Below are 21,383 nucleotides of genomic sequence, written 5' to 3'. Positions count from 1 at the left end.
AAATCAAAAATATATATTTTTTAAATTGGGTAACAAATCTGTGCTGAGATTTCAAATCCCAGTTATTGTTGAAATATTGAATACGAAAACAAATTAATGAGTGGACTTACTTTTGTTCTTCATGACCTGCAGAGGATGTGAATGATGCAACTTCCTGTGGATCGTGCCCATAGCAAAAATGTGCTTGCTCATCTGTTGCTTAATCTCGTATCTTGAGAACATTTTGAGCTTCTCATATCTGTCTAATTCTGTGATCAATTGTTTCTCTTTTATTGCTCCTAAGGGACCCTTAGGAGCAATAAATAAGCTAAAAAGAGACAAGACATCACTGAGACAAAGGAGGTTGAGTTGAGACAACCATTTGAGCAATATTTGAGAAGTGGGATACACTGAGGAGAGCTCATATATGTATGCCACTGATCTCAATTATGTCTCATTTATTTTGAAGGAGAATTAAAGAGAAAGAAATGAGATGTATGAGTACTAAAAGAGATCTTATGTATGTCTCTTTCATGTCTTGATTATTTCTCTTAAATGTCTTAACAAAGCCATCATATCTCAAATTTGAGAATAATGAGAACAAATTGAGAGTGCAATTTAAATATTCGTTATCTGACTTAATTAGAAATAACACGACTAAAAAACTCAAATATTGAGCCGTGTATCACTTTATTTGGCTACACACAAATACAAAATATAAGATATAAAAATAGATTAAATACAACAATTTAAATGTAGTTAATTAGTACATACATAATGTACATATTGACATTCACAATAATTAAAACAACATAGAAAACAATATACAAAAAATAAAACAAATACAAAACTAAATGAATTTAACCTTAAGTACTCACTTTGTTGTTGTGAAAAAGTCCGGTGTAGTTTTTTTTAACTCCTTGTTGAGCAAACCATGTACCGTAGTTAAAAAAAAACACCTGACTTAATCTCAGTAAGAGGGTGAGTAAATGACTAAATTTCCATTTTGGAAATATTCCAAGGAAAAACTGAAATACATTTATAAAATTGTAACCATGGTGTTTGGAACTGGTCTACATATAAAAAATAATCACACATTGAACACCAAGGATACTTAACATTTTTTACCTCAGGGCCCGACCAACTTTTCCACTACAGAGGGGTCTGGGACCCACTCAAATACAAACACTGAATTAGTCATCTTACACTAAAGTGTATTACAACTGAGTACCATTGCGGCCCATATGGACGGACAACAGCTAAGAAACAGATATTTATTGGCGGCCCCCAAGGGGTATTCGCAGCCAAACAGTGGGCCCCAGCCCTATGATTAAGAAACACTGTTGTAAACAATAGAACAGCCTCCTGCGATAACAATATAACATTTGGTACATAAATGATCATTAAAACATTTTGAAATTGGTTTCAAAAGCTACTAATATACCTGATTATGTAAGCAGTAACATACTGCGTCATTTCCGTTTTTTATTTGGAAACAGCTTTGTACTGTGAAGGGATATTAGCCGCTAGCTTGTTAGTGAGGTTGCATCAGTGCCAAATTTGCGAGACACAGCACAGCTCAATATGCATTGTCACGGTATAACGTGGTACTAAAAGCTACATCATAGGGCATTTTTATACAATATATACTGCGCAACCCCAGACCAAAATATCAACATGTTTACAAAGGAAACATCCTACCCCAGAATGAACTTGGCAGGTACAAGGGCCTACTTAAAACCTGCTCTTGCCCGACATTTGTTTACCAAAGCTTGCTTGAGCTTGGCCTCCTCAATATTGTCCCAATCAGGAAGGGTACCGCATCTCAGGACATACGCTGTAGGGCAAGAACATAATAATCAGGCATTCGTAATTTTGCCACATCCGAGTTTCTACAGGTATCAAATCTATGCAATGCAATAATAATAATAATGCAAATCTAATTTAATGCTTTTTAACGCCATTTTTTTGGTACTTAAAAAAATGTAATGCCCATGTGCGACTGCATATATTATATATAGTCAAAAGCCTACAATTATCTGTATACACACAGTTGTAAGCATTAGACAAGTTAATTAGTTGAAAAGTTTAGATTAACTGTTACTCTCTCGTGTATTAGAATTGGCTTACAAAACTGTTTAATTGGAGAATGTATTTTTATTTATTTATTTTTCTGGAGTAGCATATAGTGTTTTGACTGTGTGCATGGCCGTAGAATGGCCAATTAAAAGATTCCGTCCATCAAAACGTTTAAAGGAGAACTGCACTTAAGCCCTCTAAACAAACATCCAATTCTGCATCAGATGATCAATATAATATACCCATAAGCCATTTTTTTAGTTGTGTCTGTTTAAAACATGCTGTAAATATATATATATTCTCTGAAAATATGTCTTATAATAGCCACAAACTGGAGGATACCATTTTACAATTACAATTTGTTTTAAAATAGTTAAAAGGTTTTATAGAATAATAAATGAACATCATACTAGGATTGCAAATTATGCATGTGTTTGGACATGGATGATCGATTTAAACATTTTAGAAAAATACAGAACGGTATTTGGAAAAATGCCAATAAAATGCATTAAAAAAAAGCTATGTCAATTATATTACCGTATTTTCCGCACTATAAGGCGCACCGGATTATTAGCCGCACCTTCAATGAATGGCATATTTCATAACTTTGTCCACCAATAAGCCGCCCCGGACTATAAGCCGCGCCTACGCTGCGCTAAAGGGAATGTCAAAAAAACAGTCAGATAGGTCAGTCAAACTTTAATAAGATATTAAAAACCAGCGTTCTAACAACTCTGTTCACTCCCAAAATGTACGCAAATGTGCAATCACAAACATAGTAAAATTCAAAATAGTGCAGAGCAATAGCAACATAATGTTGCTCGAACGTTAATGTCACAACACACAAAATAAACATAGCGCTCACTTTCTGAAGTTATTCTTCATTCGTAAATCCTTCGTCTTCGGTGTCCGAAGTGAAAAGTTGGGCAAATGTGAGATCCAAAATGGCCGGTTCCGTCTCGTCGAAGTCATCGGAGTCAGTGTCACTGTTATCCAGCAGTTCTGTGAATCCTGCCTTCCGGAAAGCTCGGACCACAGTTGTGACCGAAATATCTGCCCAGGCATTTACGATCCACTGGCAGATGTTGGCGTCGTCTGGCGCTGCCTCCCTGTCTTAGTGAAGGTGTGTTCGCCTTCTGTCATCCATTGTTCCCACGCAGTTAGCAGTCTAGCTTCGAATGCCCTGTTGACACCAATATCTAGCGGCTGGAGGTCTTTTGTCAATCCACCCGGAATGACGGCGAGTATTGAATTAAGCGCGTAAGCGTGTCTCTTAATGTGATGTTATGAGCTAGCAAATATAACAACTACACTACCCAGCATGCAACGATAGTGACGAGCATGGGCGGTAGCCCTGAGAAGCGTTGTATGCTGGCAGCTAGAATGTGGTTATGAGCACGCTGTGAGTAAACGTTGAGAACTCAGTTAACACGCCTCGTCTGCATTATTTATAATTAGACAGACAACACACTTAATAGGAGCCATTTTGGGGTCTTTACATAAACACACAAATGGAAATGAAACGTCACATATCCCAGCATGCACCGCGCGCTTCTTCGTCATCCATTGTTCCCACGCAGTTAGCAGTCTAGCTTCGAATGCCCTGTTGACACCAATATCTAGCGGCTGGAGGTCTTTTGTCAATCCACCCGGAATGACGGCGAGTATTGAATTAAGCGCGTAAGCGTGTCTCTTAATGTGATGTTATGAGCTAGCAAATATAACAACTACACTACCCAGCATGCAACGATAGTTACGAGCATGCGCGGTAGCCCTGAGAAGCGTTGTTGTATGCTGGCAGTTAGAATGTGGTTATGAGCACGCTGTGAGTAAACGTTGAGAACTCAGTTAACACGCCTCGTCTGCATTATTTATAATTAGACAGACAACACACTTAATAGGAGCCATTTTGGGGTCTTTACATAAACACACAAATGGAAATGTAACGTCACATATCCCAGCATGCACCGCGCGCTTCTTCTTCTTCCGGGGGCGGTTGGTTGCTTACAGTACAAGAAGAAGCGCTTCCTGTTCTATGGGGGCGGGTGCTTACCTTGGCGGTTGCTTGCGTAGAAGAAGAAGCGCTTCCTGCTCTACCGGGAAAAAAGATGGCGGCTGTTTACCGAAGTTGCGAGAACGAAACTTTATGAAAATGAATCTTAATATTTATCCATATATAAAGCGCACCGGGTTAAAAGCCGCACTGTCAGCTTTTGAGTAAATTTGTGGTTTTTAGGTGCGGCTAATGGTGCGGAAAATACGGTAATTTGCCGATATTGAATATATTGTATTTTACACCCTCTCTGTTGTTTAAAATGTTTACAGTAAATAGCAAGTTATGCATCAAGTATCCAGCAGCTGAAGGAACTCGTATTAATTTATTGTGGGAACGTCAGAGAATAAAAGAGTTGTGGTCTGCTGTGAAAATTGCCTTGTTTGTCCATCCTAAGCCATAACTTGAGGCGCCTGCGTCACGACAGTTGCTAATGTTAGCCAAGTTAGCTCATATGTGTTGAAGTGGAGGTGATTGAAATAAACGAGTCGTGTATGAAAAAAGCTCAGCTTCCCCATTATCCTACACGCCTACTGTGACCAAAGAATGGAAAAGTTTAGGCCCCCAGAGCAGTTTCATTGTGCTGTATTGAGGCAGTGCTTTTGTCGCGTTCCCACCTTACAAACCTCTTGTATGCCGTTTTGACGCACACACAGACAGATGTAGCAATTTCGAGGTTCTTAAGTTAATTTAAAAAAAAAAATTTCCGTTTGACATATTGACTATCGGCCATGTCCTACAATTGTATTACTTTTTTTAAATGCCTCTGGACAACGCTTTTAATGCTTTTTATTGCCATTTAAGGCCTTAATTTACACAACATCCATTTAATGACTTCATGCCTTGTGGAAACCCTGCACATACAGTACATTAATACACACAACCACACTTCAAGTTGATGGACATAACACTATATTGTCATACCTGCCAACTTTTGAAATCAGAAAAACCTAGTAGCCAGGGTCCAGGGGCCGCAGGCCCCGGTAGGTCCAGGACAAAGTCCTGGTGGGGGGTTCAGGCTTCGCCCCCCGACGCAAAATGATTATTAGCATTCAGACAGGTTAAAATGTTGCTAAAACCATCACTTTTCTATCAGTCACAGTGACTTTTCAAAACAAAAATATTACAGCAAAAATCATATGGGTTGATTGACATGTTTATTTTGTAAACTAACTTCAATAGTTTGAAATTATTTTGACAGTTAATGCCAGTTATCCTGTCAAACTTTCACAAAACTTCAATTTGTTAATTGAAAGTATAAACAGTATAAACAACTTTTTACTGTAAACAAATGGTAAAACAGTACTAAACAATTCCATAAAAAAATAAAATTGGTGTCATTATTAACTTTCTGTCCAAGCTTGTATAATCTACTGCCTTGTTCAATTGTAAAAAATATTCTGTGCCTAAAATTCACATTTCTATCACAATTATCATACTGTAAACATGGTAAGCTAACTTCATTAAAATTAATAGTCCTGTCAATAGCATGGAATTACAATTCAAATGTAGTTTTTTTGTAAGCCTTTCAAAAGAATTCAAAATATGAAAAATTAATGAAAATTAATTTAAGCCATCAGACACTTGAAAAGTGGCACATCACATCTCTAATGTAATCATTTGAACTTTTCAACAGAAATAGCACTGCAAAAATATTAAGGACATACTTCTGTATTTTGGTAGTTATGCTGTCAACATTTAACAAGATTTCTTCAACTTGGACTTGAAAGCATAAATAGTATAAACACTTTTAACAGTATAACAGTACTAAACAATTCCAATAGATAACATTGGTGTCATTACCTTTTTGTGGCTAAAATCCAAATTTATTCTATCAGATTGATCATACTGCAAAAATGATATGGTAACTTTATGATAAGTTTACTTCATTAAAATGTAATTCAATAGCATCATAGAATTAAGAAGTAATAGAATAGTATGATAGTTATATGTTACTTGTTTTGAACATGTTATCGTTATCACAAATAAAAAGATATACTGTACACAGAAATTATTTTTGATTTGATTTATTGTTTATGTAATAAAAGATTTACTTAAAATTTTATGTTTTGTGAGTTTTTTTATGCTACGAACTGTACTTACCGGCGATGTAAACCGAAGGAGACATTTCCGTAATGAAAGCTGCAACACCCTTTTTAGATCCCATCATCACTGCAGCATTATCGGCAGCAAAGCAAACCAAATTCTGCCAAGGAATTTCGTTTGAGTCTATTTCTTCCGCGAGTATTTTGTAAATGTTTTCGCCTGTGGAAGCCGTATTGCATTCCCTCAAAGACAGAAGTACTGACAATACTTTTCCAATGTCGTCATCGAAATATCGAACACAAGGTGCAATTCGCGTAGTTTTCACCCTTTTTGGAACGGATAATTATTCCCGGATAGGCTTTTGAATATTCTTCACGGAATGACTGCAGTTTTCTTTTCGGTTTAAGACTCGTTTGCGATTTTTCTCCGGCTGATTCCATGATCGTTCGCTCGTTTGGAAACAATGGCAACTGTATGGTGCCTCGTGCTTGGCAGCGGTGCTATAAATAGCCTGGCTCGATAGGAAGTTACGGGAAGCAGTGTCGATTGTCATTGTTGTTACGCGATTTCGTGAATAAAACTTTAAAAAAACTTTTTTTTTTTAATTAATGAAAAACCGTATTTTTTATCACTGCAACCGTAGTTGCAGTGACAGGTTGATGAAAACCGTACTAATTACGGGAAAACCGGAGTAGTTGGCAGGTATGTATTGTTTATCACAATGCTAGTTTTTTGGCCAATCACAAACTGTAATTATGTAACATTCAGTTATGCTTCTCGTGTGCTATAATCGATAAGGGATCAAACTTTCTCGTATTGAACTTCTATTTAATTATTGTTACACAATTTTGGCCTGAAAACACCCTCAGTTTGGGAAAACTTACTTAGGATTTCTTCAACTTTTTTCCGGTCAAGGATGCACTTTCCTGTTCCTGCAGGTTTGTTTCCAGGGCGACCAAAAGCGACAGCATTTTGACACTCCTCAACTGTAAAAAAAGTGGTCAAAAAGTGCGTGGAATAAACGCATGCAATTGGGCTTTGAAGCATGACTCATGGCAGCAAGGTGGAACGAGGACATGAATACGCCGCTCTCAGGAAAGAGCTCCTGCTGGCCCGATTGTTGAGGAGAGCCGTCGCTGTATTTGTCACTAACGAGGTCGCAGAGAGTTTGGAGTACTCTGACTTGGTCCGGATCTGAAAGGGAAAAAATAGCACAAACAATACCCGAATGAGAAAATAATGTGTTCAAGGCCAAATCACAAATTTACGTAAACAAAATAATTACATCATGAACAAATTAGCATTAATTACTTGCCTATTTTCAAGAGGACTTCTTCGATTTGTTGCTTTTCTCGCAGGATTTTTTCGAACTCCTCCCAACATCCATCACATGGCGTCCATGATTTTTCTGCCTGCGGTCGATATGAGATAGTGTCCTCGACAGATGGGTTGCCTGCATCTCTCCTGTCAAAAGAGATGAGAAATACTGAACTACAAAAAAATTACTGAAATGACCAACATTTTAACCTCCAGCGGCCAAAGTGGACCTTAGTCTATGTACAGTGAGGAGAACAAGTATTTAATAGACTAAAAATATAAAACAAAACAAACAATCACATTGTATGTTTTCAGGTCATTTGCATTTTTTTTCCATGGAATTGATCACCTGGAAACCTCTTTTGGGAGTATATTTGAAGTATCAAATATGGATATCATACAAAAAGATGCACATTAATTACTTTTTTTTAAATTCATACAATGTGATTTTATGGATTTTTGTTTTGGATTCTATCACTTACAATTGAAGTGTACCTATAATGATAATAATAATAATAATAATAATAATAAAAGTAACAGACCTCAAACTACAAAATCAGCAGTGTATAAATGATTTGTTCTCCTCACTCTATGATGGACGGTACCAATAATGAAAATAAATGTACCATGACCAAAATTGACCATATCTACAATCATTCTGTACAGTACTCCTAAACGAAAACATTTCAAATCAAAGACAAAGGAACTGGACCAATACTGAAGATGAAATCTTCTTGACTGCAAGGAAATAGACAACTCACTTAGTCAACAATACCAACAGATTATGACAGATTTTACAATATTAAGTTATACATAACATTGACTATCACCAAAAAGTTATTACTTTATATATCTCAGGATTATTTATGAAATGTACAATTAAGTATAAACTGTCAAACCAGTACTTATATTTGGATTAAAAAATGTTTTTAAACTATGGCATATTGAGATTTCCGCCTTAACTACTTTCTTTCACACAGGAAGTACAGGCATGTGAGCACCCTTTGACAAAAGAGGAACATTTACAAAAAAGAGGAACATTTCTATCTGCACGTAGTGCTCCCACGCAAGCCCCGAAAATATTTTTTTAAGAATCAATACTACATAGCCCTGGGCCAATAAAACAATAAATATATATCGCAATAGACACATAATGATATAAATATTAAATGCGTTCGATAAAATATTTGAGCAAGCAAGATTCGCTGCATGAGGTCACTCGCGCTTTGGGAACGCAGCAAACAGAAAACAGGAAGTGTCACTGAGCAATGGGAGGGACATGCTATAACAGACAATCAGTTAACAGTATTTACTGAGCAATGGAAGGGATACGCCAACAGCCAATCACGTAACAGTATCAACAACAAGTAAGCTAGCTCGATGATGCTAATTATGCTAACTAGCAAGCTTGTTTTGGTTTCCCTGTCCTGAAATTCAGTGCGGCGTTTAGGCAAGAGCAACAGCAAGTACCTGCGGCCGAGGCGAGCGTTCCATAAATTTTGTTTGGATCCTATTTTTTGATATTGTTTACTTAATTCATCCATGGAACTTTTGTTATTGTTGAAAGCTCCGGATCGGACAGGTTTTCACGGGACACATTTCTGGTGTTGTGTGTTGCTCTGAGAACCCACGGGTGTTTAGTTAATGCTCGATTGCTGATAAGAAAGCAAAGTTAGCTCTGTTTTTTGACACTCATCCTTCAACCCCCATCCTTACACTACTTTTATTTATATTTTTAGATATTTTAATTTATATTTAATTTTTAAAAATGCGGAATTTATATTTTGACGTGAAACTGAATGTTTAAAAACGTAGATTTGTTCTGTTAAGAAAGTATATATTGTGTAACTATTTTTTTTCCTCAATAAAACTTGTTTATAAGATTTCAGTGTGTGTTCAAGTACTTCTTGAGCACATTTATCAATACTGTGATAACAATTGTAACCATGACATGAAATGTAAATTTTTTTACTCCCTAGTTTTGACACATGAGATTGTAGAGTGGATATTTACACTCTATGAACATTTTGACCATGATTAAAAAGTAATAAAATGATGGCAAATAATTGTTTTCAGGGTCCACAAGTTCAGAACTTTTAATCCTGAAATCAAAGTGGATACAGATGTTGGGGTTTTGGCAATGAAATACATTAAATATTTGTATTTGTCATTCACATACTATTTACTGAAACAATTATTTGATGGCAGATAAAATAATATTTCAGTTAATGCTGTTTTTTTGGTTTGGAAATTCACCAAATTTGATTTTATAAAGATGAAAAGTTTTGAACTTGTAGCCCCATAGGCATGAGGCAATAAATGTCAATCTTACCCATAGGGTGGTGGTCCAACAGTGTTGCTGCCTGTTACAAGTCCCCCGTCACTTGTCCTGAAATATATTCAACAGTTGCCCTATAAAATTTACCATCTGACCACTTTGAGTCTACATGTGCTTTGTGGACTTGGAGAAGGTATTCGACCGTGTCCCTCGGGAAGTCCTGTGGGGAGTGCTCAGAGAATATGGGGTTTCGGACTGTCTGATTGTGGCGGTCCGCTCCCTGTATGATCAGTGTCAGAGCTTGGTTCGCATTGCCGGCAGTAAGTCGGACACGTTTCCGGTGAGGGTTGGACTCCGCCAAGGCTGCCCTTTGTCACCGATTCTGTTCATAACTTTTATGGACAGAATTTCTAGGCGCAGTCAAGGCGTTGAGGGGATTCGGTTTGGTGGCTGCAGGATTAGGTCTCTGCTTTTTGCAGATGATGTGGTCCTGATGGCTTCATCTAGCCAGGATCTTCAGCTCTCACTGGATCGGTTCGCAGCTGAGTGTGAAGCGACTGGGATGAGAATCAGCACCTCCAAGTCCGAGTCCATGGTTCTCGCCCGGAAAAGGGTGGAGTGCCATCTCCGGGTTGGGGAGGAGATCTTGCCCCAAGTGGAGGAGTTCAAGTACCTCGGAGTCTTGTTCACGAGTGAGGGAAGAGTGGATCGTGAGATCGACAGGCGGATCGGTGCGGCGTCTTCAGTAATGCGGACGCTGTATCGATCCGTTGTGGTGAAGAAGGAGCTAAGCCGGAAGGCAAAGCTCTCAATTTACCGGTCGATCTACGTTCCCATCCTCACCTATGGTCATGAGCTTTGGGTTATGACCGAAAGGACAAGATCACGGGTACAAGCGGCCGAAATGAGTTTCCTCCGCCGGGTGGCGGGGCTCTCCCTTAGAGATAGGGTGAGAAGCTCTGTCATCCGGGGAGAGCTCAAAGTAAAGCCGCTGCTCCTCCACATCGAGAGGAGCCAGATGAGGTGGTTCGGGCATCTAGTCAGGATGCCACCCAAGCGCCTCCCTAGGGAGTTGTTTAGGGCACGTCCGACCGGTAGGAGGCCACGAGGAAGACCCAGGACATGTTGGGAAGACTATGTCTCCCGGCTGGCCTGGGAACGCCTCGGGATCCCCCGGGAGGAGCTGGACGAAGTGGCTGGGGAGAGGGAAGTCTGGGCTTCCCTGCTTAGGCTGCTTCCCCCGCGACCCGACCTCGGATAAGCGGAAGAAAATGGATGGATGGATGGATGGCACTTTGCTAAAACAGAATCTCCTGTTCTAAGATCTAAGATCTGCACAGGAGCTTCATCTCTTGACAAAATGTCTGCTCCAGTAAAGATTTTGCCGGTATAACCGTCCTCCCATCTGACGAAGGCCAAACACCCTGAAAGAGAGAGTGCAAAAGAGAAAGTGTTTAACATTTTTTATTTGAGTATAAAAATTTGGACTGGTATTTGTCACCTCATTTGGACAACAATGTTATGATTATTCCCTCTCCCCATCCCTATATGCATTTTAAAGCATATGCAGTAGGGTGAGCTTGCCCATCGCTGTCTTAGAGGTGTGTGGCCTCATTACAATTAGGGTACTGTTACTAACATTCTTGGGGCAACTTTCCCAAGGTGGCATTCTCAGCTGTTCTTTAAATACTAAACAAACTAATAAAGTCCTTTTTCCAGTTTGTTAGCTACATGTAACACGGCAATTTGGCTTAACCGTAGTCCGCTTTGCCACACATACAGAGACTTACCAGATTGCTCATTTGGGGGAGGAGAATTGTGCAGGTCCTTCATTTTCTTTGTGGGAACTCTTAACCTCTTATGTTGTCATTTTCTTTTTGTCCATCCTGTTAATGAAAAAATAAATTTTGTATCACAAACTGGGGATAGGTTGATTGGCAACACTAAATTGACGCGAGTGTGTGAATGTAGTCTGTCGATCTGTGTTGACTTGTCCAGGGTGTACCCCGCCTTCCGCCCTAGCGCAGTTGGGATAGGCTCCAGCACCCCCCACGACACGGAAGGGAAAAGCAGTAGAAAATAGATAGATGGATGGAACTCTAATATAAATGGAAAGTATTTACATATATGGGGTCACTTCATATGGATGTTAACTTTTTGGGTAAATCATATTTAACTTCTGTCAAAAACAAGTAAACAAAATGATTGTTTATGATCGTTCTGGCTATAGTAAAAAAAAAACTCAACCCGGACAGTTTAATTCTTATCTATTTTGGGGTGCGGGGGGCTTGATGGCACCTTTTTATAATAGGGTACATATTAATAAAGTTATGGCATTTTTAACAAAAAAGGTCATGAATAAAATATTGAGCCCCAATGACTTTGTATTGAAGAGGTTGACCATAAATTAGTGCATTTTGACCAGGTTAAGACAATCATAACTTTTTAAACATGCATCACAGGAAAATTATTCTTATATTATGTAACTCGTAAGAGGTTCCGCAGCCTCCGAAGCAGAACCTCCAGGTTCTGTAACAGCTTCTTCCCTCAGGCCGTAAGGCTCTTGAACGCATCATAATGAAATTACCCCCTCAACTCCCCCCAAAATGGATTAACTCGCTGGAATAAAAAAGACAATATAACATACATCCATAAACGTGGACGCATGTGAAAAAGTGCAATATATTTATCTGTACAGTAACCTATTTATTTATTTATATATGCACCTTATTGCTTTTTTATCCCGCACTACCATTAGCTTATGTAACACAATTTCGTTCCTATTTGTACTGTAAAGTTCAAATTTGAAAGACAATAAAAAGGAAGTCTAAGTGTAACTAGTCTTAACAAGACCTGTCTGATAATGCTAGTTTCATTTAAATGAATGAATGTTTCAAATTTTACACACATAGCTACTTTATTTTCCAATATATATGCAGTTTATATGATCAATAGCGTGATACAATACATACTGGCCACTGCCAGCTAGTAAGCAAATGTACTGCTGCTTTCAAAATGGCGGGGCACATTTGTTAATCATTTAACACTTTTGGATGTCATCTCTTATTTATTACAACTAGCCAGCCATACCAATAAAATGCAGCACGGACCTTCTTTGTCGATTGTTACTTTACCTACAACAGTACTATAAAAATGTTTAAAGTCAAACCCCCAAATTAATATGCACTGTATAATCTAATTGTGAAGGTCATTATCAAATCAAATCAAATCAACTTTATTTATAGAGCACATTTAAAATTTACCACAGGGGTAGCCAAAGTGCTGTACAATGAGCAGGTTAAAAGATAAAACGAGTACCGAGCAAACACAACACAACACAAACAGAACACGATAAAAAATAAATAATTAAAATAGAATTAATAAAAACATAAAAACATAAAAACAGGATCACAGCAGGTGTATTATGGGGCGCCATTGCAGGATGGATATCACTCAGTGTTAAAAGCCATGGAATAAAAGTATGTTTTTAAGAGAGATTTAAAAACAGGAAGAGAGGAGGCTTGTCTAACACTCAGGGGTAGGTCGTTCCAGAGCTTGGGAGCAGCAACGGCGAAAGCTCTGTCACCTCTAAGCTTCAGCCTTGTGTCAGGGACCGTCAACAGCAGCTGATCGGCTGATCTTAAGGATCGGGTGGGGCAGTAAGGCTGAAGGAGGTCGGAGAGATAGGTTGGCGCGAGGTTGTTTAGACATTTAAAAACAAATAAAAGGAGTTTAAAATGTATTCGGTAACGCACAGGGAGCCAGTGAAGGGACGCTAAAATAGGGGTGATGTGCTCACGTCTGCGGGTCTGTGTTAGCAGACGAGCAGCAGAGTTCTGCACGAGCTGCAGGGGGGCGAGGGAGGCCTGGCTAATGCCAACATACAGGGCATTACAATAATCAAGACGAGTCGAGATAAAAGCGTGGATTAATTTCTCAAGATCATGTCTTGATAGAAGCGGTTTCACTTTCGCTATTTGGCGTAATTGATAAAAGCTTTTTTGAACGACGCTGCTGATTTGTTTTTCGAATTTAAAATCTGAGTCAAACTTTACCCCCAGGTTTGTGACAGAGTCGCTGAGATACGGGGTCAGAGTGCCGAGGTCAACGTTGGGGGAGGGAGAGCGACTTGGACCGAACAACATAACTTCTGTTTTGTCTTCATTTAGGCTCAGGAAGTTAGCTGAAAGCCAGACTTTGATGTCGTGCAGGCAGTCAATAAGACGTTGAACCGTGTTATTTTGTGCCATGGGAAAATAAATCTGGCAATCATCGGCATAAAAATGAAATGCAATACTGTACTTCCTAAAAATAGAACCAAGGGGGAGAAGGTAAAGCGCAAATAAAATTGGGGCAAGGATTGAGCCCTGGGGGACCCCATGTGGTAAAGGAGCTGTGGACGACATAAAACTGTCTACTTTTACACAAAAACTCCTGTCGGTTAGGTACGACCGGAACCAGTTGAGGGCGACGCCCTTAATGCCCACACAGTTCTCAAGACGAGTGATTAAGGTGGCGTGGTCGACGGTGTCGAACGCAGCAGACAGATCTAAAAGCACCAGGACAACATATTTACCAGAATCAGTGGACAGGAGGATATCGTTAAAAACTTTATTATTATTATGTATACTAACATTACTTGCTGGGCAGACGCCATTAGCGTTACCGCAACCTCTCATAGGACCACTCGTTGTCACAACAGTTAAATATTTTCACTTCACAACATTACATGGTTAACCAACTAAAAAATATTAGGATACTTACCTCTCCAAGTCTTCTGTCACAAGCGTTGTGGTTGTCGTTTCCAAAAACGTTCCCGCTTCTTCTTCTCTTTCTTCTTCTTCCTCGTTTTCGTTCGAGGTCGGCGCACACAACGTTAAAATGTTACGCCACCTACTGTTTTCCCGCTTCTTCTTCTTCTGACGTTGATGGCAAACAACGCGTCATGTCCGCCGCTGTCTGATAGAAGGCGTGAATTTTCTGAATTGCCTTCCTTTGAAAGTTACACATAGCCAAAAATGGCTATTTTCAGATGGACATACAAGGAGAAAATCAACTTTATCTAAATTTTGAGATGTGGATCTGTCTCATCAACATTCTCGCGAGATTTGGCACGGCGCCCCATGAATCTGTCCAATCATATTTGCTCTTCCTGGAAAACACGCATGCGCATTTAGTGGGCGAATGTGACTTGTATCGATTGGAGGAAACAATTCAGCATCGAAGGAATAACTACTAAAAGTAAGTAATACCAGAGGTGTGGACTCGAGTCACATGACTTGGACTCGAGTCAGACTCGAGTCATGAATTTGATGACTTTAGACTCGACTTGACAAAATGTAAAAAGACTTGCAACTCGACTTAGACTTTAACATCAATGACTTGTGACTTCACTTGGACTTGAGCCTTTTGAATTGACATGACTTGACATGACTTGCTACTTTCCCCAAAACCCAAAGATGAAAAAGTTATTCGGGAGCGCTACGTATTTTTCATTGTGTACTTACTTGTCTATCAGCGTTGCGTGTGTCAGCTGGTGTGGTCTCAGTACAACAGCCAATCAAATTAGATCTACTTTGTTTTCATCACACAGCATTCATCCAATCAAATTGCAGGACAACCAACGAAGAAGACATGTCCAAACCACACGCCACTGAACAAAAAATTATGCCTAAAATAATTTCGTTTGGGTATAAAAATTACGAGGTGGTCAACACAAAACGGTTTGCAGCATGCAACACATGCGGTTCGAAAATTACTGATGGAGAGGCAACAACTTCCAACTTCGTCCGGCATTTGAAGTTGCACAAAGAACGGTAAGTTTTGAATGTAAGATAACGTTTATTGGCTAAGTAACGTGACTTGTATTTGCTGTGTAGTTAAATCAGTGAGGCTGTAAACTCACTGCTAACGTTATAACGTTATTGCAAACACGGGAATCTGTTGCAGTTCACTACCTTATTCATACTTTTTGTTCAGTGATTTTTTTAAGCAGGGTTACGTTAGTCAATATATCACACGTAACGTTAGACGGCGGTCAGCAGCACCGCGTATTTTAGCCACCTAAAAAAAAGACAAAAATAGTAAAATAAAGGTCAGTTAAAATGTATACTATATTATGAATATGTGTACCGTTTTAGCTAGCTTTCTGACATACTGTTGGTTGTTTACCTCAGTGGTCCCCAACCACCGGGCCGTGGCCCGGTACTGGTCCGTGGATCGATTGGTATCGGGCCGCACAAGAAATATATATATATATTTTTTTAAATTAAATCAACATAAAAAACACAAGATACACTTACAAGTAGTGCACCAACCCAAAAAAACTCTCTCCCCCTTTTGTTCTGGGCATTATAATGAAGACTCTTCCTTCACTGTTCCGAGTGGCCATGAGAGTCTTGGCAGTGCCTGCCTCCAGTGCTCCAGTGGAGCGAGTTTTCAGCCATGGTGGCATCATACTACGCCCCCATCGTGCACAAATGACTGACAGACTCTTGGCTAATTTGGTCTTTTGCAAATGCAATGCAGCATAGGGCCCTGACATATAAAAAGTACAACTTTTTTGTTATGTTCACGTATATGTCATGTTTTTTCAATGTTAACACTTTTGTACAAATAAGTACATTTGCACTTTATTTTTCAATGTGTTTGTTCTGTAAAGGAATGAGTTAATGTTTAAAATGACTGGTTAATAGTGCTATTATAAAGTGCAATGTCAGCACAATTTTCTTTCCTGCAATTTAAAATGCACTTGTTTTAATAAATAAATACAGCGTTTGAAAAGCATACACAATCTGTGTTAATATATTAGTCTGTGGTTAAAAGGACTTGAAAGGACTCGAAACTCAAAATGCAGGACTTAGGACTTGACTTGAGACTTTCCAGTCTTGACTTTGGACTTGACTCGGGGCTTGCCTGTCTTGACTCGGGACTTGACTCGGACTTGAGGGCAAAGACTTGAGACTTACTTGTGACTTGCAAAACAATGACTTGGTCCCACCTCTGAGTAATACCATTTATTGTTTTTGTTTTGGTATTTAAATTACTTTAACACACACGAGTTATTATTCATCAAACTAATGTAACGTCACTGTGTTACGAAAATAGAGCTATAAATGCTGCATTCAACGGCGCAAAACCACCTTGCTCGAAGCTATGATACTTACCTCCACCGAGGCATCGCAAGTGATAAGATACACTTTATACATCCCATAGTGAAATAACAATGATAGACATAAATGTACAGAGAACATTGGAAGTGGAACAATATAAATTACTGAACATACACTGCTTCAACATAATATAGAGTTTTACATTTACAAGAAGTTCCACTGTGTATTCCAGCAACCTTTGTCTGTATTCACATAGTATTGGAGTGTCAAAATGACAAAACGAAAACCTGCAAAACGATGGAGAAGAACCGGTAAAGAAGTCACTTTGAAAACACGTATTGGTATGTCAGACTTAGCTTTGTCGTGGTTTAACTCTTATCTTACTGACAGGATGCAATGCGTCTCCCATAATAATGTGACCTCGGACTATGTTAAGGTAACGTGCGGAGTTCCTCAGGGTTCGGTTCTTGGCCCTGCACTCTTTAGTATTTACATGCTGCCGCTAGGCGACATCATACGCAAATACGGTGTTAGCTTTCATTGCTATGCTGATGACACCCAACTCTACATGCCCCTAAAGCTGACCAACACGCCGGATTGTAGTCAGCTGGAGGCGTGTCTTAATGAAATTAAACAATGGATGTCCGCTAACTTCTTGCAACTCAACGCCAAGAAAACGGAAATGCTGATTATCGGTCCTGCTAAACACCGACATTTATTTAATAATACCACCTTAACATTTGACAACCAAACAATTACACAAGGCGAATCAGTAAAGAATCTGGGTATTATCTTCGACCCAACTCTCTCCTTTGAGTCACACATTAAGAGTGTTACTAAAACGGCCTTCTTTCATCTCCGTAATATCGCTAAAATTCGTTCTATTTTATCCACTAGCGACGCTGAGATCATTATTCATGCGTTCGTTACGTCTCGTCTCGACTACTGTAACGTATTATTTTCGGGTCTCCCTATGTCTAGCATTAAAAAATTACAGTTGGTACAAAATGCGGCTGCTAGACTTTTGACAAGAACAAGAAAGTTTGATCATATTACGCCTATACTGGCTCACCTGCACTGGCTTCCTGTGCACTTAAGAAGTGACTTTAAGGTTTTACTACTTACGTATAAAATACTACACGGTCTAGCTCCGTCCTATCTTGTCGATTGCATTGTACCATATGTCCCGGCAAGAAATCTGCGTTCAAAGAACTCCGGCTTATTAGTGATTCCCAGAGCCCAAAAAAAGTCTGCGGGCTATAGAGCGTTTTCTATTCGGGCTCCAGTACTATGGAATGCCCTCCCGGTAACAATTAGAGATGCTACCTCAGTAGAAGCATTTAAGTCCCATCTTAAAACTCATTTGTATACTCTAGCCTTTAAATAGCCCCCCTGTTAGACCAGTTGATCTGCCGTTTCTTTTCTTTTCTCCTCTGCTCCCCTTTTCCTTGAGGGGGGGGGGGGGGGTGGGGGGGGGGGGCACAGGTCCGGTGGCCATGGATGAAGTGCTGGCTGTCCAGAGTCGGGACCCGGGGTGGACCGCTCGCCTGTGCATCGGCTGGGAACATCTCTGCGCTGCTGACCCGTCTCCGCTCGGGATGGTGTCCTGCTGGCCCCACTATGGACTGGACTCTTACTATTATGTTGGATCCACTATGGACTGGACTCTCACAATATTATGTCAGACCCACTCGACATCCATTGCTTTCGGTCTCCCCTAGAGGGGGGGGTTACCCACATATGCGGTCCTCTCCAAGGTTTCTCATAGTCATTCACATCGACGTCCCACTGGGGTGAGTTTTTCCTTGCCCGTATGTGGGCTTTGTACCGAGGATGTCGTTGTGGCTTGTGCAGCCCTTTGAGACACTTGTGATTTAGGGCTATATAAATAAAGATTGATTGATTGATTGAAGTCGACTCAAATAAACGATCAAGAAGGACTGTACAATTGGTGAGTAGACTGGCATAGTGGTGGTGCATTAAACTGGCAGCAGATATAATATGTGATACTTTATTTTTCTTCCTGCAGCCACCAATGTGAATGTGGAGACTGATGAGCAATGTCTAAGTAAGTTATATGTATATGTGTGTTCTTTGTTTATGTGAATTAGTTCTGATTGAGATTTACAGACCAGATAGATGGATAAAAAGCTGTCCACAGTTTGTCAGGAACAAGCATGGAAATATTGCTTTCTTTTACCCTGATTACAGTAGCACATATATGAAGAATGAAACTTGAAATATGAGTTATCTCAGCATGTGTAATTAATCTTCTTTGAACCTTTCATCTTCAAGTTAAGGCTGGTAGGTAACATCAAGTCATGATTAGGGATGTAACAATATCAAAATGTCATGGTATTATATCGTCACAGTGTTAAAGCCACGGTAAGATATTGTTACAAACATGTCAACGTGTGTTAAATGAAGTGGCAGGAATGTTTAGGATAAACACACTTACTGTAATTGAATACAAACATAATGTTCATATGTTGTAGTCCTATTTATTATTTATTAAATACAGGTATTTTAAGTGCAAAGGAATGGTGCAAAATCATCCAGAATTTCAAGTAACACACATATTTTAGTTGAATCTAACACAGCAGTTATAGGCACAGAAATATTTCACAGCAACAATTCCTCTGAGCTACGAAGCAAAAACGTTCCCGTCACTCCTGCACACTTCCTCTTTTTCGCCCCTATATAATGTCCCCTGTTGTAACTTTGTTCAATTAAGTTCCTTATGTCAGTGTTTTTCAACCTTTTTTGAGCCAAGGCACATTTTTGGCGTTGAAAGAATCCGGAGGCACACCACCAGCAGAAATCGTTAAAAAACGAAACTCAGTTGACAGTAAAAAGTTGTTGTCGCAATTGTCGGATATGAATTCAAACCATAACCATAACCAACAATGCATCACTATAGCACTTGTCTCAAAGTAGGCCTACTTTCACGACTTGTCACATCCCGCCGTGACTTATTTTGAGTTTTTCTGTGTTTTCCTTTGTGTGGTGTTTTAGTTCTTGTCTTGCACTCCTATTTTGGTGTTGATTGTCATGTCATGGACGGATGTACTTTGTGGACGCCATTTGCTCCACACGCAGTAAGTCTTTGCTGTCGTCTAGCATTCTGTTTTTGTTTACTTTGGACATACTTGCCAACCTTGAGACCTCCGATTTCGGGAGGTGGGGGCATGGTCGGGGGTGGGGCGGGGCGTGGTTGGGCCGGGGGGCGTGGTTGGAGGCGTGGTTAAGAGGGGAGGAGTATATTTACAGCTAGAATTCACCAACTCAAGTATTTCATATATATATATATATATATATATATATATATGTATGAAATACTTGACTTTCAGTGAATTCTAGCTATATATATATTTATTTATTTTATTATATATATAAATAAAAGAAACACTTGAATTTCAGTGTTCATTTATTTACACATATACACACACATAACACTCATCTACTCATTGTTGTACTTGAAAGTACAATGCAATACAATTCCGGGGCAAAGGCACCTATCAAATACACAGTAATGAAAACACAGTTGTTCTACTAACTGTACTGTGTGTTATGAGAGTAGAGTATGTGTGTGTGTCACTCCTGCACAGTTCCTCTTTTTCGCCCCTATATAATGTCCCCTGTTTGAACTTTGTTGTCCCACACTGCGCGGGTTATCATGGGAGATGGAGTTTACTTCTCAGATCAGCCCACTTAATATTGTCAGAAAAAAACACACTGACGGGAGTTCTCGTTTGATAGCGTCACACATCACGGCATTATTGTGAGAATTTTGAAACCAAAATAACGCAATATTTACAATAATGTTGCATCCCTTGTCAAGATCCTTTCTCATAGGTTTGGTTTGCTGCTGTGTATTTACTAATCATTGGCATTGTTTATCACTGAAGTTCCACACTTTCTTTTTATAGTGCGTGTTGTATTGTGATGAGTTACATTTAATACTGTGGATTATGTGTTACCACAAACACAGAAGATACGTAAACATGAACTACAATGCGATCAAGATGTGGGAAAAAAGTAAATGCATTCCATTAGCTAGATTTGTATAATGTGTTCAATTTATGTCAACTTGCTTCTTGTTTCGCAATTTTCTTCTTTTCTTTTAATTATTTTAATTTTTAGAGTTTTTTGGTTCCTTTTCTTTGTGTCAGAAGGTAGCAGCAGGGGAACAGAAGGAGCCCAAAACACTGCTCTTCATATGGAACACATCCAACCTCCAGGTGTCCATGCAGGATGTACCACTCTGGAACATCAAACCTCTCCCTACCCGCCAGGTACACCCACCGTCTTCTGTGTCTGACTAATGTTTTGCTGTGAATTTTGTCACAAAGCATATCCTGCTAAAATATGCCAAACTTTTGAGTGTAAGAATGTGAGCGATATGCTGAGATGTTATACGTTTTGCCATCCATCCATCCATCCATCTTCTTCCGCTTATCCAAGGTCGGGTCGCGGGGGCAGCAGCCTAAGCAGGGAAGCCCAGACTTCCCTCTCCCCA

General features: G+C 39.4%; 2 long non-coding RNA genes across 2 annotated transcripts; one reads left to right on the top strand and one right to left on the bottom strand.

Annotated features, from left to right (window-relative positions):
* Positions 1-1,411: 1,411 nt before the first annotated feature.
* LOC140680136 (uncharacterized) lies at positions 1,412-9,914 on the bottom strand. Its single transcript, XR_012051409.1, has 4 exons — positions 9,807-9,914; positions 7,473-7,621; positions 7,042-7,351; positions 1,412-1,816 (listed from the first exon to the last, which is right to left on the bottom strand). It is a non-coding gene; the product is annotated as an uncharacterized lncRNA (long non-coding RNA).
* Positions 9,915-18,773: 8,859 nt separating this feature from the next.
* Positions 18,774-21,167, top strand: LOC133571127 (uncharacterized). The gene is made up of 3 exons (XR_009810286.1): positions 18,774-18,815; positions 18,894-18,932; positions 21,037-21,167. It is a non-coding gene; the product is annotated as an uncharacterized lncRNA (long non-coding RNA).
* The last annotated feature ends 216 nt before the right edge of the window (positions 21,168-21,383 follow it).

Source organism: Nerophis lumbriciformis, linkage group LG28 (genome assembly GCF_033978685.3).
Source record: "Nerophis lumbriciformis linkage group LG28, RoL_Nlum_v2.1, whole genome shotgun sequence".
NCBI classification, from domain to species: Eukaryota; Metazoa; Chordata; class Actinopteri; order Syngnathiformes; family Syngnathidae; genus Nerophis; species Nerophis lumbriciformis.
The sequence above is the reverse complement of the archived record's forward strand: the minus strand, read 5'-3'. Positions and strand labels throughout refer to the sequence as shown.